Raw genomic sequence first — 6000 nt, forward strand, 5'->3', positions numbered from 1 at the left:
ATCATTTTTTTTCATATAACAAAACATTGTCTTTACAATGACAACAGAATACAAATTATATCAGAGTTTGCGGAAGTTAAACAAAAGGAAGGTAAAAATCTTGATTCTTGATCTTGTCAATCGATCACCATCCCCAGAAAGCTTCTTGTTCCTCCTCATTCAGTTTCTCTTCATTCTTATCTGAAGGTTGTAAGAGGTGTGTGTTTTGGGAAACACTCAGCAAGTGGAGGTCGATCGATTTCCAAAGATACATATAGAACTTAATCTTTAAAGCATCTCTTTAACAAACTTTCAAAACTTATTACTTTTGTCTTATCATAACAGAACCGAATCGAATATGAGACAAAGATTATCAGAAGATTCAGAGCAAATCAGAAGCAAATTAGAACAATTAAGAACAAACACAACACTGTTATTCATCTCATTTCCATGGTCAAATTGTCCCCAATATGTTAGTCCTCTAAGGGGTGAGGCCAGAACACAGTTTTATACCCACTGATGGGGGCCATATATAATTACAATTATCGTTCTATTTCAAATCGATTTGTAACAGTGTATCACAGAATTCAAACTTATCGAACAGAACTTATCAGAATCTTGAACGAATATAGCGGAATCAAAGAATATCGAAAACCCGAATGAACAGAGCAGAAAGATCATATCATCGATCGAAATTTTAAAAAAGAAAGACTCTATTTTTTCGAAAAAGAAGACATACTTTCATGCATGTCATGATATATTATACAAAGTTTAAAATTACAAGTAAAGTACGTAACAAAAACCCACTTACAGATTTTTAAAGGTATGCTTCGAAATTTGCAGATTCTTGAACGAAGTTTTCTTCCGAAAATCTGGCAGCACTTCGACGTATTACTGGAGCAAATAATGTCGTTAATCCAGCAGAACTTTGACTTATTTACTGAGCACATGAACTGCACGAAACTTCTTCCTTTTCTTTCCTTGCCTTGACCGAGGGGGGGAGGGGGGGGGGGGGGGGATTTTTGGGTGTATTTTCTTCAGCACATGCATGCCATATTTATAGTTGAATTCTTGCCCCTTAGCCTCCCCTTGGCCGACCCTTTGCACCCCAAGAAGTACATTTATTTTGGTCAAAATTCTACCATTCTTCAAGAGTCATCTTGGTTAGTTTGTGAGTTGATTCTTGCATATTAATGATGTTTAGTCTCTTAGCTCCTTTTCTTGATCAACTCAATGGTCATCTCTTGTACAATAAGTTTGTTCAAACCTTTATCTCATTTAGTTCCTTCCTTGGTTAACTCAATGGTCATCTCTTGTACAATAAGCTTGTCCAAACATTTAGCTCATGGAAAATTCTTGCTCAATAATTTTTTCAATTCCCTTAGTTCCTCCTTTAGCTCCCTTTTTTTGTCTTTTTAGGACATGCATGGTTGATGTTCATTGAGCTGAAAGATTGAGTCCTTGAGCTAGGGGTTTACTTCTCCGATGACGACTCTTTGATTGATGCGGTTTCTTATAGCATAGCTTCCCGTTGAGCTAATCCCCGAGCTTTGGAGCTACTTCCTCGAGTCATGTTAGCTGAAAATTTAAGTTTATATTTGATTTTTATAGTTAAGATTAAAGCTTTGAGCTTAGTTTCAAGTTTTATTTCTTGCATGATTCGCTTCCAGGGTTCACAGGTAACAAGGTGGAGCGAAAATTGAGAACATATGGGAACTAAGGTTCGACTTGGGCTTCTTAGAAGGGTGCGGCCACCATCTGCTATAGGGACGTGTTAAGGGGTCCTAATAGGGTCTATTCATGGTCCACCACATGAAAAGTACAAATCAACAACACACATACGACAACGGTTTTTATTAAAACCGTTGTCTTTTTTCTTTTAACAACAGTTTTTGTTAAAACCGTTGTCGTAGACACATAAAAGACAACGGTTTTTAAAAAATTGTTGTCTATGAGCGTTTTTTTTTTGGGCTACAACAACGGTTTTTAAAAATTGTTGTCGAAGAGCTTTTTTTTATGCTACAACAACGGTTTTAACAACCGTTGTCTATGAGCGATTTTTTTTAGGCTACGACGACGGTTTTAAAAAACTGTTGTCTTTCAAATGGTTTTTTTTGGGCTACAACAAAAAACGATGTCGTAGTTTCCAATTTTTTTTAAAAATCGGTTAATATTTAGCGACGGTTTTATATAGAACCATCGCCAATTTAAATTTCACGACGGTTTAAAAAACCCGTCGCTAATGTTAGCAACAGTTTTGGAATGACCGTCGCAAACATTAGCGACAGTTTTTGACATTCTGTCGCCGATTTAATTTAGCGACAGTACATAAACCATCGCATGTTTTAATTCTTGACTTTTTAAAATTAGCGACGGTTTTTTAAATTAGCGACGATATAACCGTCGTTAAGTTAATGTGTACGAAGGTTATTTAAAACACCGTCGCCTATAGCGACAGTAAAGATAACCGACGCAAATAGCGACGGTTTTATTACAAAAGTCGCTAGTAGCGACGGTGTTCCTCAAAACCGTCGCTAATAGCGACGGTTTAAACAAAAACCGTCGCACATTTTCTACAAAAAATCCACACCCTTAGTCCTTTTCTTCCTAAACCGAAGTCTTTTCTCTTCCACAATTTTCATTTCACTTTAACTTTTCAATTTCTTTTTTCTTTCATGATTTGTCCACGAATTTCATTAAATTTCAATTTTAAATATTAAAGATTATAAATATATTAATTTAATAAGATTGTTAGGTTTATAAAATTATAACCGTAAATATTTTTTTATTTTACGAAAAACAATAGCGATGGAAATTAATTAGCGACGGTAAACATAATTTAAACCGACGCTACGTTGTGACAGAATAACAAAAACCGTCGCTATTAGCGACGGAGTTGTTTAGAAAAACTGTCGCAAAATTTTGTTTTACAACGATTTTTCAATCCTACGACAATGGTTTTTCACCGTCGTTTTTAGACGTCCACGACAACGGTTTTTCACCGTTGTCTTTGAGCACACCCTTTAACCATAGAACCTTTAACAACGGTTTTACAAGACCTACGACAACCGTTTTTCACCGTCGTCTTTGATGTCTACGACAACAGTTTTTCAGCGTTGTCTTTGAGCGTACCATTTAACAACATGGGCTTTAACAACATTTTTTTGACCTACGACAACGGTTAAAAACCGTTGTCTTTCGCCTTTTTTATTATAGTGGTCCTAGATGGCTTGAGAGAAGGCTTGGGCAAGGGCTAGGGAAGTTGCGTGCGATTTGGGCTCTCAAGGCTTGTAGGGGGCGGCTTAGGGTGCAGCTCAGGCAAGGTGCGCTGTAGGCTCATTCCAGTAGGGTCCCTAGGGTGTGGTTATGGTCATAGGATGGCTGCATAGGGGCTGGACCGGTTGGTGGAAGGCTAGGGGCGAAGGGGCACAGGGTTTGTTACAGCTAGGGTTTCAAAAAAGAAAAGAAAAAGGTGCAGAATTTCAGTGGCTGTTCTAGGCTTGTTCAAAGGTTTTAATTGGCTTGATTTGGGTTGCATAGGGTATGTTTAGGTGTTAATAAGCTATGGTTCAAGTTTGGTAAAGTCTTGTTAAGTTTTGAGTCGATTCGGATTAAAATCGAGACGTACGTTAAGTTTTAAAACGAATTGAGAAATTAGATGAGGTGCTTATGTTTACATCTAAGAAATGTTTATGGGTGTATTCTAAGGTGTCATGTTAAGTTTGAATGGATTCGGGTCGTCGTTTTAAGGTCTAAGGGTAAATTGGGAAAGTTAGGGTTTCAGGGGCAAAATAATCATTTTACACATAAAAAAATGTTAAGACGTCCTGTAAGTGTCCTGAATGCTGTAATGAATGATAAAATGTTTATTTTAAAAGATTACGGAATTTTATGGGGAAAATGATAATTATAAAAGACGTGTTGTATGCTTGGTTTTAAGGAAAAATTATATATATGCATGAATTTTTATAAGTGGTGAATATAATGAAAGGTTGAAGGAGGTGACTTGATTGTGACTAAAATGAAATGATATGATGATATGTAAGGTCAAGGCTCAGTTGACGAGTGAGAGTGTCGCTGATGTCCATGTTGCTTGGTACCATGGTTATACGTAGATAGATCCACCGACCTACAGCTGAAACAAAAGTCACAATTAATGAGCTGAATTCAATAAAAGAGAAACATATACGTATATTATGAAAGGAAAAAGGATATGATGAAATGAAAAAGGGTTTAAAGTTATGCATGTTCATGAAAAACTATTTTATTAAAAGTATCTTTCACTGTTGCTTGTAAATATATATGTATTATGATAAACATAAAAAATTGTACATTAATTAAATATTTTATAATATAAATTTATATTTTTGTTTTATTAACTTTTTAAATATTATATGTTTTATAATAAATTGTATAAAATATAAGTTTTTGTGTAATTATAAGTTTTTTCAATTTTTACAGGTTCGATAAAACAAGAATAACATTGGTGTTGCAAATGGGATTAAGATGATTCTTGAACCTGTAGAAAGTTGATGTTAATATCTGTTGGAACTATAATTTCAGAGTTTGACAATTTGAGCGTGCAAAGATTGTACAACTGATCAAAATAATTGAACTGAAGATTCGTAATTGATAGTTGCCCGAACTGAAGATTAATACGTACATAATCAAAAGCAACTGAATTGATCAAGCTAACTGAAGCTGTGTAGTGAACTGGACGATCAGTTAAGACTGATCAGTTACACAACAATCAGTTAATCATTGTTGTGTGTTTTCTTAAATGCTCACAAGCGCACGATGTCAAGTTATAGTAAAATGCAATTTTGAGTGCAAGTTTCGATCCTACGAGGAGTGTGTGTATAAGAATTTAGGTCAATACTTGTAATTAATAGTCAAAACTTTATCTAGAAAGATCAATAACCAAATTGGTTTGTTTGAACAAATTAATTAAAAACAAAGGATTAATCTAATCACCGAATTGAAGAATACCAATTAGAGAAAATATCTAGAGAAATGATTTCACTAAGTTTTCACGACAGTTATTCTCAGTTAATTTTATATTCCTGAATTCCAATTATTTAATGGGCAATAACACTTAATTATTTTATTCCTCCTTTCCCAAGTGACGAATAAATTGTATCACTCAAACTTCGAATCAATTATTCCTAATAAAAATCCACGTTTAATTGATAAGTGCAAACAATGTTCTTACCTAAGGCTCGCTAAAGTTATACGCCTTCCGAACGATATAAACAATCAACGATGTGTCTCCAATGATCTATAATCCTAGTCCCTCTCCTGAGTTGTAGAATAAATCAGACAACAAATAATTTATGTCCAGTAAATTGCAGTGAAATAAACACAGAGAAATACAATTAAATATAAAATGGAATTCAATCATGTAAAATAACCACATCAAATCGCCGTGTCCACAAAGCTACATCATTCTCTAGAATGGGAAATTAGTTCATCCCGAAATCCAAGCAAAAACAAGACATATTCGTAGTTCTAGACATCGCTACACAGTAGAATATAAAAAACAAAGGAAAAAATAACAAATCCGAAGTGTCGTCTCCGTCCCCGGATCCGTTGTTCTTCGTATAATGTTGTGGCACATGTTTTGAGCAGAAAAGTAGCAGTCGTAGAATAGCTATCAGTGTAGATGCCTCTTCAATTAGAGATTCAAAGGTTTGACCTAAAATTTTATCCTAAGGGCAGAACTCGCAAGTTGTCTAATTTGACAGTCCAGTCTTCTTTGCTAGACAGAATTCGTAAAGGTCAGCCTTCAGACGAACAGTTACAGAAATAGAGACTAAAGGATGAAGCCAAGGGAAGTGCACTCTACGTAGTGTCCAATGGTATTGTGAGGTACAGAGGAAGGATGTGGGTGCCTAGCGTTGATTCCATCAGAGAGGATATTTTGACAGAGGCACATACATCTCCCTATTCCATCCATCAAGGGGACCAAGATGAACAAGGACTTATGGATGTTGTATTGGTGGCCAGGGATGAAGCGGGAAA

The sequence above is a fragment of the Primulina eburnea genome, chromosome 5, assembly GCF_022965805.1.
Source record: "Primulina eburnea isolate SZY01 chromosome 5, ASM2296580v1, whole genome shotgun sequence".
Taxonomy (NCBI): Eukaryota; Viridiplantae; Streptophyta; class Magnoliopsida; order Lamiales; family Gesneriaceae; genus Primulina; species Primulina eburnea.